The sequence below is a fragment of the Hypanus sabinus genome, chromosome 25 (assembly GCF_030144855.1).
Source record: "Hypanus sabinus isolate sHypSab1 chromosome 25, sHypSab1.hap1, whole genome shotgun sequence".
Lineage (NCBI taxonomy): Eukaryota > Metazoa > Chordata > Chondrichthyes > Myliobatiformes > Dasyatidae > Hypanus > Hypanus sabinus.
Window position 1 is genome coordinate 17,807,847 of NC_082730.1, and position 12,916 is coordinate 17,820,762.

A 12,916-nucleotide genomic window follows, 5' to 3' on the forward strand; every position below is an offset into this window, starting at 1 on the left:
TATCTTAATATTTTATGCTGTCATTATTTATTTATATTTACATAGTTTGTCCTCTTCTGCTCTCTACTTGATCTTTTGTTGATCCTGTTAGTTACTATTCTATAGTTTTGCTGAGTATACCAGCAGAAGAATTAATCGCAGGGTTGTATGTGATAATGTATATGTACTTTGATAATAAAATTTACTTTGAACTTTAATCTAGTTATTCTAGTGCATGGTTCACAAAATTGACCAAATAACTAATTAAGGAGAATAATAAAGGAGTAAGTTGGCAGCACTCCTTTGGAATTGAGTATAACATAGGTAAGACTTTCTGAATCTTCAGATGAGTAAGGAGACTGATTCTGGATACACTTGTCCATAGGCACCAGGCTGTTCCACTTCTCCTTCCAGTGCTGGCATTCTATCCCAGCATCGAGTTAATGAGCTTGAAATAGCATGAGGCTTGGTGGACCCATCCATTCAGTTAGCTGTTCGCACACCTCTATTGTTTTTGTGCTGTTTCTTATGGTTATGTTTTACACATTACTCGATATAGACCTATAAGAATACACTCTACTGAAGTGTATAGTTCTTGGGCATTCAGGCAAATTAGCCTTTCTATCATAACCTATTCCTCAAGAAGAACAATAGTCTACCCATCATAGCATATTCCTCAAGAACCTTGATGCTGGAAGATGCAGCTTAATAAAGCACATTTGTGTTGGTGGGTGATCCTTTAATTTCATCCCCAGGCTTCTGTGCAAGAGCACGGGGCTTTCAAAGTTCCTTAAATGTATTAGCTGATGGTTGACATTTCTATCTAGTGGTTCCTTTTTCATGTTGTGGATGTGACACTGGACCTCAGCCTTCTGCTTGTAAAGCACTGTTGACTTCTGTTAGTTTTGTAGACAGTTTTGCTCGGTGATGAAGGTTGCTCACTTCAGCTCAAGGAGATCACAAGTAAGAACATTGTTGTTAAGCAATTAGGAAATCTGACAGGATGATAGTGTTAATCACTGACAGAACCAAATACAGCTTCAGTTATATGACATTTGGAGAGAGAGCATATGGAGTATTGTGTGCAGTCTTCTTATTCAAGTAATATACTCAGTTGTCACTTTATTGGTACAATGGCTCATTAATGCAAATATCGAATCAGCCAATCATGTGGCAGCAATCCAAAGCATAAACACACAGAGTCAAGAGGGTTAGTCGCTGTTCAGACCAAACGTCAGAATGGGGAGGAAATGTGACTGGAATCATTGTTGGTGCCAGACGGGGTGGTTAGAGTATCTATAGAAACTGCTGACCTGGGATTTTCATGCACAACTGTCTCTAGAGTTTACAAGCATAGTGTGAAAAACAAAAGAAAAAATCCAGTGAGTGGCAGTTTTGTGGGTCAGAGGAGAACGGCCAGACTGGTTCAAACTGACGGGAAGTTGACAGTAACTCAAGTAACCACACATTACAACAGTGGTGTGCAGTAGCATCATCTCTGAACACACAACATGTCGAACCTTGAAGTGGATGGGTTACAGCAGCAGAAGAGCACAAACATATACAGTGGCGACCTGCTTATGTACAGGAGGTATCTAATAAAGTGGCAAAGTCAGTACATTGGAAACAGTTCAGAGAAAGTTACTTAAAGTTCATTTACCTAGAATGGGCAGACTTCCTCCTGAGGAAGCATTGGACAGGCCTGCTGGGGTATTCCCTGGAGGCTGAAAGAATGAGAAAGAAATTGACTAAACTATATAAGATTGTGAGAATTTTTGCTCAGGTAGATGTGGAGAGGATGTTTCATCTTGAGAAAGAATCTACAACTAGAGGATACTGTTTAAAAAAAATAATAAGGTTTTCCCCAAATAAGATGGATGAACTGATCTTTTATTCTTTCAGCAGAATTGTGAATGTTTGGTGAGAGGAAACAAATTTGAAGATCTTTAAGGCAGAGTATATAAACTTTTGATAAGCAATGGGACGAAAAATTACCATGGGTGAATAAGAATGCTGAGTTCAGGTTACAATCAAATCAGTCATATTCTTAATAAATTTTGCAACAGACTCGGGGGAGTGAATGTCCTAATGGTTTGCCAAATGTACTTATCTGAATATGCTACCAGAGAGCAGCCTGCTGTCTTGTTTGGGCTGAGATGCCACATGCGAGCAGATCACTTCGCTCTTTGAACAAGGAGATGCATTATATGAGCAGGTTGCTTTGTACAGTGGGCACAGGGTAGCAGACTTGAGCATCTTTGTGGCTGTGCTTGCACAGAGTGGTGCTGCACCTCAGCAGCCAGCAGAAGAAGCAACACAGGAACACGTGGGCGATTGAGTGAATCTCTATGGACTTCAGCAGGTGTTTTGAAAAGGTCCCACAGGGAAAATGTTCCCAAAGGTTAGAATGCGTGGGATCCAGGTCAAGCTAACTAACTGGATCCAAAATTAGTAATAGAAGGTGGGTAATGGTGGAGGGCTATCTTAACGACTGGAACCCTGTTACCAGTGACGCGTCACAGGACTGAGAATGGCATAAGCAGGAATAATTTAGATATAACTGTATCCTACAGAGCTATGGTTAGTAATTTTTTCCGATGACACAAAAATTGCTGGTATCGTGGATAGTGTTGGGTTATGGGAAGACATTAATCAGTTGCTAAAATGGGCAGAGCAATGGCAGATGGGATTGGCAGAGGGACAGAGGGGCTATGGTGTGCAAGTCTGAGGATTCCTGAAGGAGGCTGTACAGGTACATCAGATGATAAAGAAGACATACCCTGTATACTGCAGAATACCAACCATACCAACCTTCATTAGCCATGGCACAGAATATAAGAGCAGGGAGATTATGGTACAATTTTATAACCCATTTTTAGGCCACAGTTAGACTTCTGTGTACATTTCTGGTCACCATACCAGAGGATAGACTTTTTTCTTCCATTCAGAATGGGGTGCAGAAGAGATTCAAAGACAAAAGACAGAACTTATCTAGGGCAAAACCAGAATGCTGGAAGAATTCAGTCAGTGTTGGTGGGCCAAGATTGGTAGAAGAAAGGTAAAGTCAGATGGGCAGATGGAAAAAAGGCGAGGGACAGGATGGGAAAGATGAATAAAGGGAGAAGAAAACCAAGTGGACAGGTGTGTGTGTGTGTGTGTGTGTGTGTGTGTGTGTGTGTGTGTGTGTGTGTGTGTGTGTGTGTGTGTGAGTGAGAGAGATAGATAGATAAGGTGGGGGTGAGAACCCCCAGAGTTGGACAACTTGAATTTGGAAAATTCAATATTTCTGCCATTGGGTTGTAATCTGCAATGCCCTGCCACGGTATGGTAAGAATATATGATCTCTTGATGGTTGGCATGGATATGGTGGGCCGTTTTGTCCGTTTTCATGCTTTCTTGCTTTAAATCTCTATGTTTATGGTCTCTGAGCTACCTGCCCTCCATTCAAACAGTAATTATGAACTGTGTGAAACAGCTGAGACATTCCTTCTACCTACTCCTCCCCTCCAATTGAGCAGAGTCCTGCTAAGTTATTGTACAGTGACAACTCCAAGAAGAAAAAAATAAGGATTGGACATGTGCCTATCAGACAATGTCAACTGGTTAGGCTCTTTGGATGTCTGCAAGGAAATTAATCTCAAGATGTTATATGGTGACATATATGTACTTTGGTAATAAATTTACTTTGAACTTCGACCTGGAAGTGAAATAATTGTACTCTGATGTGAATATCATGCTGCTGGGATACATCCCTGGACATGTTGGGTCAAGTCATCAGTGATGATTTTGGGATAATTTTGAGTCTTTAAACATCAGGCACTCTCACTCAGGCGACCTGACCGGGGTCGATCAGGCCCCAGCTTGTGTCCCAGCAGCATTGGTCCATGGGTCACACCTCTTGATCCACAGCCATCTGGAGGCTCACTCAGCAGCCCCTGTGATGGTCCTGATGGCCCTTCTCTTTGCAGACCTCGTAATGCCAAGGAGAGAGTAGGTTCTGCAGAGCGAGCAGCCAGCAAAACCTCCACACCTGACCTCTATAGGCTCACATTGTGCCCTCCACCCCAAACTCTGACGCTGCTCTACCAGCTCCTGGTACCTGAATTGCATCATTGCTAATCTGATTCTTTAAGAACCACAGGGTTTAGCCACTGACGTAGTTCATGCAGTGGGAGCCTGTTGTTATCCGTTACGGTTTCTCAGCTGACACTCCCCCAAGTTTCACAGCTTCTGCCATTCACTGCAAGTAGCTGGTTAAAGGTTAACAGCAAGGGCAAGAGTCTTTAATAGATTTTCAAGGACGCCCATTTTGTAAGCTCAGATGAAAATGACCAGTTTTCCTGGAGCCCTGCTGTAACTGACTACGTGAAAGTGAAAAACTTAATTTTTTGCTAACTGCTGTTTCCTGGCATTTTTTTATGGCAGCAAAGCAACATTAACTGTCATCTCACCAGTCTTTTCACTGCTTCTTTTTCATTGTTAATAGTTGTCATGGGACGACACCTATGATGAAAAAAGTGAGCGAAGAACAACCTCCCCCTCCCTCAACTTCCATTAGATGTATGATTGAAAATGGCAGGATCAGGGGCAGTCGATGCCCAATGTCAGCGAGTCTGCCTTCGAATCTGAGTCCATTGGAGACCAAAGAATACAGACTGTCTTGCGGTAAGAAGACTGTGTGGAAATGCGTTAGTGGAGGGGTTGGGAGGAGCAGGACCTGTTTTGTTGTTTTGTTGCTTGTTGTGTTCTGTGTTGCTCTGCCAAGTGGCTGAAAGTGTGGCAAGACTTGCAGGCTGCCCCCAGCACATCCTTCTGTCTGTTGGGTGCTGACACAAGCGATGCACTTCACTGTGTATTTCAATGTATATGCGATAAGTCAACTTGAATCTTGAGATAAATGTGTACCTTGACAGTGAAAGTTTCACGTTACATTCTGGTTTAAGGTGGCGCTGGTGAAGCCCAGTGACTACTTACTGGCAGAAAAATAACACAAAGAATACAACTAAATACTTTCTTACTAACACGTTTTCTTGTAAAATCTATGGTAACCAATCTCCACAAGCAATGAAGAGGTGAGTGAAAGCAAGGGTGAATGAGGAGCACCTAGAGTGAGGGATGACCCGATGTTTGGATGATTTAAGAGTTGAGCCAGGTGAATTGAAAAGGTAGGGTGTTGGAATCAGCGGTGAGGGTCGGACCGGTTCTGCTCATTCTTCTGTGATGTTTACTCGGCTCGGAGCTGAACTGAGGCCAAGGCTGTGGACTGCTCAGGTTGATACGGGCTTTCTGTACATGGTCTCACTTTCATTCTGAATGCTATTTGCTTATTTTTATTGTTTACACAATTTTTTTCTCTCTGTACATTGGATGCTTGACAGTCTTTTTATCTTTTTTTGGGGTTTCTTTGTTTTGTGGCTGCCTGTAAGGAGATGAATCTCAAGGTTGTATCATGTATATATACTTAAATAATAAATGTACTTTGACCAAGTTCATTTGTTGTGCTTTGAACTTTTACCAAGCTCATCTATGCTCTTCTAGGATTAATACAATAAATGATTGGACACGGGAAACACTGATGAACAGAGGACCTTAGGATACAAGTCCATAGATCTGTGAAAGTGGTAGCATAGGCGGAAAAAGAAAGAATAAGGGATGCTTATATTCATTGGCCATGGTAAATATAAAGAACTCAATTGTTATGTTACAACTTGATTAGGTCTCATCTGGGGTATTGTGTGCATTTCTGCTTGCCACAAGGATATACAGTATGTGCAGTGGAGATTCACCAGGATGCAGAAAATTTTTATTATGAGAGCATACTGCATAGGCTGGGCTTGCATAGAGACAACAACTGTCAGGGTGACAAAACAGTTCCTTCCATCAGACTTCCGTCAGGCTTCTGAACTCCCTGCCGCACTGCATTCAAAGTGTCACTGGTTAATTTGTTCCGTACCCAATAATATTTAATTTATGCTCTTTACTTTGTTTTTATGCATAATTCATTTGCAGATTTTTTTCTTATTTTCCCAAGTTATTGTGTGTTATATGTACTATTGAGGTTTACATTCTGGTCCGGGAAAACATTGTCTCATTTGATGATATACACGTATATAGTTCAATGACAATAAACTTGACTTGACTTGAGTTGATTTGTTTTCCTTGGAGCTGAGGAGACTGAGGGATGATTTGATAGAGGTTATCAAATATTGAGGAAGACAGAAAATGTACAGAGCAAAAATCTTTTTCTCAGTGTAGAGGTGTCAAAGATGAAAGGGCATACATTTAAGAGGAGATCAGAGAGGAATGACTTTTAAACATAGTGTGATTGAAGTTTGGAATGCACTGTCTGACGAGTTGAGGAAGCAGGTACTCTCATGATATTTAACAAGCATCCAGACAAGCATTTACATTGCCAAGGCATTGAAGGGTACAGACTTTAGCATACGTAAATAAATGGGATTAGTGTAACTAGATACAACAGATCACATGGACGTGTTGGGTGGAAAGACCTGTTTCTGTATTACTGTGAAATGCAGATCATTTGGCTCAAGGCATTAAAGGTATAGGTTTCTGGTGTGAAGGTCTTGACCAGTGGACTCCCACTTTTCTGTTTTCATCCCATCGCTCAGCATTTGGTTCATAACCCTCCATCAACACCACTGAAAGTTAATATGCTGTTTGTGCGATCTTGCTTTGAAAATCGTCACTCATATTGGTCTACATTTCAACAATAAGAATGTTAACAAGATTGTAAAGCACTTTGAAATATTTTGAAGATTTGGGAAGCAGCACTGGATTTCCATCAAGAGTGTGTGATGCAATTGAGATCTCCTGAGTGACTATGTTGCAATGGCTTGAGGCACATGGTTTGTGATTCCAAGATCTGATTTTAACTATGGTGTAAGAGTATCAAGAACTATTGACAAAATGTAATCACCTCAAATGCAAGGTCTTTTAATCATGAATCGGCATTACAGTTAAGGAATTTACTGTCTGAGTAATCGTATTACTCTCAAGAATTCACTGACTTGAGTGCAGGAGCTTGTGTCAGGGTCACCAGCGAATTCAAGTGCAGGAATCCCAGCGACTTAGGCAATTCAGATAAAACAAAAGAGTTATTACAGAAATTAACCAGCAAAACAAACTTGAATTCAGGCAGACTATATAGACTCTTGAAGAACTGAAATCCCCTCGCGATACATAGAGGAACTCGATCAGAGTTTTACCAGATATGGATTCATGACCAAGCAAAAAGGAGTTAGCCAACCCCTCTGAAATACACCCTGGAGCACAGAGGAATTCAGGACCAATCAGACTGCCCCAGTGTCCAGACACAGCAATAACCCCCAAAGACAACTACAATGCAAGACGTTCAAAATACCGTGCTAATTAAATTATCCCAAATTGAAAAAAAAGTGTTAAGTACAAAGAGAGCTTAAAAATCTTCACGATACCAAATGAGACACATGCAAAACAAAGTGAAAACCCAGAGTCGGTCCAAAGACAAACAATTAGATATAAAGGATAAACAATCTAAGGAACACCTCATACTGGAGAACATACAATCCACAACGATCCCTGGTTGTGACAAGCCAGTATGAAAGGCCTCAAGTCCTGACTGCGATGCACTGGTTCAGGAAAGTCACTGTACATCAAATGGCTTCAGCAAGTGAGTATAGAACATAGGCAAAAGAAATGCCAAAATTGCTAAAGATGGCGGAAACCTGAACTACAATCTGAAAATTGTGTAATACTCAACAAGTGAAATAGCTTTTAAGTGGAGAAAAAAATGGTTGTGATGAAAACTCATAAATCTGAAATGTCAGCTCTGCTTTCCTCTTCTTAAAAGCTGTAGAACCTGTTCAGTATTTCCAGCGTTCTCTGTTTTAATTGAAACATAATAATTTCATGAGCTAGCTGTAATAAAAAAGAACCTCTTAGGATCTGAATGGCTGTAGTGTAAGGGCCTTAGATTTTGCTTCTATAAAGGTCTTGAAGCTTATTGATTGCATGAAGATAATAAAATGAGGAATATGCCGAGCTCTTAGTGTGTCTTTCACAAGCAAACTGCACCTTCCCATTGTATGTTATGGTATAAATAAATTATGATGTGATGTTATTTATAGTGATGTTGGCACATGTATTTGTGTGATGCATTTCCATTTTAACAGGATTTTTATCACATTTATAAATAAAAAAGTGTTGCCTTTTATTTATTGATTTGGAAGGTGTTTGGTTGTGAATTATACTCAGCCTTAAATGATAGTCGACATTGAAAAGATCAATACAAGCTGAACAATCTGACCTAAATTGACACATTGTGAAGCAGGCGTAACTTACTGTTTTCCAAAGAGTATAAAAGTAAAAACAAAATGAAATAATAAATGTCAAATAAATTTATATTGTAAAATATCATCTGGGAGGGGAACAAAATCTGGCGTACTATATATTGTGTTCTTCCTGTCAACAGAGCGTAATTTGGTCAAACAATAAACTTTGAGTCAGAGGGCTGTGAGTACAAAACATTTCACTCCAAATACTTGGATGTATTATCTAGACCGGTACCTCTTATTCAGTTTTGAGGGAGATCTCCAATGTGAAAGGTGCTGTCTTTGGGATGGGATTCCAATCCCAAATCCTTTCAGTGGCTGAAGGGTATCATAAAGAACTTATTCCGAATAAGACAAAAGCATATTACCCTCGAATTTTTTCCTCTCCGTCAGAATCTCTAAGTTCTGTCTAACTGGCTATTATCATGGAGTCAGACCCAGCTCCATTCTCTAAGGTACTTACAGACCTAGTGGAACAAACATTTAAAAAAATCTGTTCTATATCTCTTCTGATTCAGCAAAGGATATTTGCAAATGTATTCACAATCAAAGGAGTCACTGTACATGTGTTAAATGACAATAAATTAAGTATTAAAGTTATATAAAACATGCAATACAGAAGGAAAATAATTGGTCAATGTATTAGTGATACAGAAAGCAAACTAATACTTATCATCCACTGATCTGCAGAATGCTGAAGGGAACCACAGATCTGAGAAGTGTCACATGTCCCTCTTCTTCTTGACATAATGTCACCCTCTCAACAAACTTGTTCCTATCTTCTCTAATGCTTAGCTCTGACATTGGTTAGAATCCCACTGAAGAATATTCCTCTTTACACAAAGCAAGTGTGTTTATACCCTTGAAGATCTCTTCAAAACTCTAACACAACCCTTAACATCCCTTCCAGCACTTTTCACTGCAAGTGGCCAAAGTGCTTGATCTGCCCATTCAACTCCACTCCAGGCCCTAAACAGTCCTTCCAGGTGAGGCAACTCTTCACCTGTGAATCTGCTGGAGTCGTCTGTTGTGTCCTGTGCTCCCAGAGTGGCCTTCTCTACATTGGTAAGACTCGCTGTAAATTGGGGGACTGCTTCGCTGAGCACCTCCACTCTATTTCCTGGTTGCTAAGCACTTTAATTCAGGTTACCATTCCTGTTCTGACATGTAGGTCCATATCCTCCTCTTGTGCCAAGATGAGGCCACCCTTCGGGTGGAGAAGCAACACCTTATGTTTCATCTGGGTAGCCTCCAACCTGATGGCATGAATATCGATGTCTCCTTCCGGTAAAACATTTTTGCCCCCTCCTCCTATGTTCTTGTATTCCCCACTCTGGCACCTTACTTCAGCTCACCTGCCTATTACCTCCCCTGGGGCCCCTCCTCCTTCCCTTTCTCCTATGGTCCCCTCTCCTCTCCTATCAGATTCCTTCCTCTCCAGCCCTTTATTTTTCCTACCCACCTGGCTTCACCCATTACTTTCTAGCTATCCTTCTTCCCCTCCCCCCATCTTTTTATTCTGGTATCTTTCCCTTTCCTTTCCAGTCTTGAAGAAGGATCCTGGCCTGAATCGTCAACTGTTTATTTATTTCCATAGATGGTGCTTAACTGCTGAGATCCTCCGGCATTTTGTGTGTGTTCCTTTGGATTTCCATCATCTGCAGTATTCTGTGTGTTTAACATAATTCTTACCCAGTACTTTCTCATTATAAGGCACCATTTGGTACCCGCACAATGAACTCACACTCCTTCGACAAACATGTATTCATCATTATCTACACTCAAGGCTGTAGACTTGCACTCCTTTAACTTTCTCAAAACAATCCCACTCCAGGCTAACACCCATTTTATTCTCCAAACTTCCATTGTAATTCAGCACATAGCAAGGAGGAGTCACATTTCACTCTTTTATTATACCTAGCCTATTTAGTCATCTATTCATTGAGTGTTGGAGTTTTCGAACTTCTTGAATTTGAGAAGGGTGCTATATGTTTGCAATTTCACAAGATTAAGCTCCAATGAAATACAGAGGATTTCTTTGCATTGCAGCTTATGCAAAAACAATGTAATACAGTATGTGTTTGTGGGGGTTGGTGATATTAAAATGGGAAGTGATAAATAAACTGATGGAAGAAATAGAGTCACAGTCATAGAATAGTACAGCATAGAAACAGGTCGTTTGGCTCAACCTGTCTATGCCCACCAAAATGCCCATCTAGGTTGGTCCCATTTGACTGTGTTTAGCCCAAATTCCTCTAGGTCTTCTTTATCCACCTTCCTGACCAAAATTTCAACAGTTCAAGGTGCATTCATTATCAAAGTATGTATACTATATGGAACCTTGATATTCGTCACCTTACAAGCAGCTACAAAACAAAGAAATCCAATAGATCACATTAACAAATGAGGGCTGTAAAACACCTAACGTGAAAAAAAAATTGTGCAAACGATAAAAGTAAACAAATAACATTCAGAACTGAAGTTAACAGAAGTGAGTCCACAGCCATGAAGCCAGTCATCATTGCAGACAATTCAGCAGCCCATTAGTTGCAGGCCCCAGCCTCATTTCAGCGCAGAGTCGAGTAAACCTCATGGAGCAGTGAGCCTTACAGCCCTGCCCCTCGCCTCTAGCCCTGACAATCTGGCCTTTTCGATATGGTCTGATGCTTAAATCATCCAAACTTCAGGTTGTTCCTCGCTTTCAGACCCGGGGCCTTCCTCTTCAATACACTCTCAGGCCTGGGACCTGCTGCCTCAATTCAGCTGGTACTTAAATCCAACAAACCTCAGGTCCTTCCTCCCTCTCAGGGCCAGATTTCGGCCCTGAAACCTCGACTCTGCCTCGCCTCCACTCACCTTGCTTTGATTTATTATCAATAATTATCATTTATCATCTTTTTAAAATGTCTTTTTTAAGCATGGTATGGATTGAAAATATATCACCAGTTCTACAAGGTTATACAAAGTCAAGATCTATCACCTTGGAGTATTTATTTATTTTTTGAAAAACAGCATGTAATATGCCCTGCTGGCGCTTCGAGCTGCGCCACTCTGCAATCCCCAAATTTAATCTAGCCTAATCATGGGACAATTTACAAAGACCAATTAGCCAACCAATCGGTAGGACTTTGGATTGTGGGAGAAAATGCATGTGGTCATGGGGAGAATGCAGAAACTCCTTACAGGCAGAGGTGGGAACTGAACCTGGGCTGCTGGTACCATAAAGCACTGTGCTAACTACTACACTACTGAGTCACATAGTGTGTTAAAGGTAGAAAAGCCCATGGAACCCAACACCCATCTGCTCCTGAGAGATGAGGCTGGACAATTCAGCTTTTCTGCGGAAATCATTGAAACAACTCCTCATTATAGCATTCGGCTGGGTCCCGAGTGCCCTGAAAGGTTTTGCATCCAAATGAATGTCTATTAGTCTAAACTGTTGAACCGGTGAAGTGTGAAGGCTGATGCAAAATACCAGCTTAATTATTCTGTTGTCTCCTTATTTCTCATTATTAATTACTCACACTTTAATTTATAGGACTAATGCTTATTTCAGTAACTTTAAAAAAGTATCTATAGAAAGTCTTGCCATTTATGTTTACATTTCTAGCTAACTTCGTATCCTATTCCTTCTTTATTAATCTTTTAGTTATTCGTGTCCTTTTTTATATTCTGTCCAATCTTCTGATGCGCAGCCGTATTTTTTCTGCTGTAATATGTGTTTTTTTAAAATTTTGAGATACAGCATGGAACAGGCCGATCTGGCCCAATGACCCTAATTAGAGGACAATTTACAATGATCAACTAACCTACCAATTGGTGCAACTTCGGGCTGTGGGGGGAAACCCACGTGGTCATGGGGACTGTCTGTAAACTCCTTACAGATGGCATCGGAATTGAACTCTGAATTCCAACGCTCAGAGCTGTAATAGTGTCATGCTCATCGCTATGCTGCCGTGGCGCCCATAAATTTGATACAATCTCTAAGTTCTACAGTTAACCACAAATGGAAGGTACTTCCTGTTGGAATGTATCAATTCTGTGTATTCTGAAAGATCTCTTTAAATGTCCACCACTTCATCTCCATTGACCAATTTCTTGATCTAACATATCCATTTATTTCAGCTAGTTCTCTCTTCATGGGCTTGCAACTACCTATATTGAAATGATTGGGCACGGACTTATTGCTCTCTCCCTGAAATTGAATGTAAAATTCAATCAGATTATAATTACCATGGTCACTAATTACTTCTGTCTCATTGACTAATACCCTTCAGTACAGGCAGATCTCTGGTTGGCACCAGAATGTGATGTTCGATGAAACTTCTCAAAACTTGGCAATGAGTTCTTAACTACAGCTACCTTTAACTCCAATTTTTTCCAGGATATATGTAGATCAAAATATCGCTGTTTATTGGCATAATGTCCTGTCCTGACAAAGCTCCCATTATTTTTCCTTCCATAGTTTTTCTTATTGTATGGTTATTCTTAGGGAGCCTTTACACAACTTACACAAGTGACTTTCAGCTTTTATTATTTTTCATCTGCACTCAAACTGGCTTCTTGAACTTGGATTATTTTGCTCATCGTCATCATCATTATTATGT